The following is a 2,480-nucleotide window of genomic DNA, read 5'->3' on the forward strand; positions in this document are numbered from 1 at the left end:
CCACGGCGCACCATCTGATGGAAGTCGATACGAGCCGCGTCGTACGCCTCCACCATGCGCGCCAGGTGCACGATGGTAGCGTCATCCTCCGAGCTAGCATCCCGGAAGGTGGCGTAGTCGCGGGCTCCTCCACGGCGAGGGTGGTAGCGGTAGGGCGAGTGCTACAACTCGTCCGGGTAGCGCTGGTGAAGAGTGCCGATGGCGAGGAGAGCGGCGTTCTGGTAAGCGGCGGGGAAAGAATCTCCACCCGCGGTGACTGCCAGCGAAGTCCGCTCGGGAGAGCCAGTGAGGATCACTGCAGTAACCTCCCACGCAGCGTGGGGCTCTGCATCGTCACCCTCCTGATCCGGAAGCGGCCTGGCCTGGTAGTCCACTCCATGCGGATACCCCAGGACAACGCACATGCCCCGCAGCTCCAAGACGAAACCAGTCATGTCCAAGCCACGACGGCTGACGCTGCCGGCCATCTACAAACAAAAACAAAAAGAAAAGCAACATTTAAAAAGGTCAGATTTTGGCGATAAATGAAGCAGCAAGACAGAGAGAGACTAGAGGGTTTTCACAAATACAAAGGATTTTTATTTCGAAAATACTGCTATGGCTTGGGATCTACGGCTCGTCCTAGGGTCAAGGGTGGCTCTGATACCAACTTGTCACGACCGGAAATAACCCAACGGGCGTTCCTTACGTGCGTGCATTAATCCTTGTCCCAGGAGGCAAGGTACACCAAAAGTTGATACAATTCAAAGTTTAACAAGCGGAAGCGTAAATAGTTAATTTATTACATGGGCAGCGAAGGCCCAGCACACACAGAGACAAACGAGAAACAGCGGAAGACTAGGGCGACGACCACAGGCACTTGACGGCAGGCACGAGCTAGACACCAAAGCCTTCATCTTCTAGGGGCTCCTCTTCTGGGGTTGGGAAAAATTGAGCAAGACTGAGTACAACCACCGTACTCAACAAGACACACCCACAAGTGCAGAATAAATGCAAGGGAGTACAAAGGAGTTATACTATAAAGGTTTAGGGTTGCAGTAAACAGCATTTAAAGATATTTAGTTGCTCAAAGCTATTTTGTAAACACGATCCTAGAACTATACAATTATTAATCAAGGCCGTGAACCCACACGAACCTGCCTTAACCCAAGGCCTACGATGATTCAGACCGAACTGGCAACCCGACCCTGGGTCCCAGCTCGTCCCAAGCCATCCCAGGCCAACCATTCCACATTTTAGTTGATAAGCAGGTTTTAAGAATTAAAACACTAACTTGGGTACATTGCTCGGCTTGCCCATAACCGAGGGCGCGGCTATTCGAATAGATTATACTCTGATCAGAGGTGTACATCTTTACCCACAAAACACATCTTCCTCATGTGCAACCACGTGCCACATACCACCACGGTATACAGACGGAAGACGTGACATAGTTTCCAACCCATCCTAGCCATAGACAAGAGTACCGACCCAATCCCACCTACGGCCGGAACCCCCGGGACAGGCAGGCAGGACTGAGCCCCTAGCAGCAGGACACCGGCCCTGTGCCATGACATCTCGACTACCGGGCCGCAGCTCGTGTAGCCTTCATTTGCCCTGGAGATGTCCATCGACCCCCGACTTCGTCCATCTCCATCCGTGTACTTTTGTTTATAACTAGACTGAGCCACAAACTAAGCCTTACCTACTAGACATGTGGAAGTACGGTAGTGCTTTGCAACAGAGGCCCGAAAACCGGTCCTTATATGGCCGAGGTGCTACTATCAAAACCATGCACCCTGAGCCCAGCCTAAAACCATTTTGGGGATTTTGAATAGAGGGGGCGGTGTGAAGCCAATTCCACAACAACCAAACCATTCCAAAGTGTCCAGGTGATATGAATATTCCCAAAGTCTAGAGTTGTAAACCGCCTAATGTTACCTAATTAAATTGCGAAGCATCTACCTAAAATTATACTAGTGGTACTATGAGTAGAGTGTCCACTAGTTGGGGTTTTGTTTATTCTAGGGTGAACAAGGTAATAATAACAATAACAATAATAATAAGGTCATAACAAAGGTAAATAGGCATGGCTAAATAAAACAGTGATAACGCGGGAATTTAAATAAAGCGATAATGCAATAATTTAAATCAACCTAATTTTGTAAACTGGGATTCAATATGTTCAAAGATGATGTGACTTGCCTTGCTCGCTTTCCCAAACGTCGGCTTCAACTTCCACGAAGAGCGGATCTTCCGAAGCTGCAGCGTCTACACGACCAACGGAAAAGAAAAGGCTTTTACTCTAATAAACCCCATATAACAAGCAGAAACAAGGCACAAAAATGGGTTCTTGACTTCTTAAGGAAAAACTAGAGACTTGAACGGTCCAATTCCGAGTTCAAATGGCCAAGTTATGGCCATTTGAAGTTTATATGCTCTTTAAATGGATATTTGCGAATTTCTTCATTTAAATTTTAATTTAAAATCGGATTTATTGC

The sequence above is a fragment of the Oryza sativa genome, chromosome 4 (genome assembly GCF_034140825.1).
Source record: "Oryza sativa Japonica Group chromosome 4, ASM3414082v1".
NCBI lineage: Eukaryota > Viridiplantae > Streptophyta > Magnoliopsida > Poales > Poaceae > Oryza > Oryza sativa.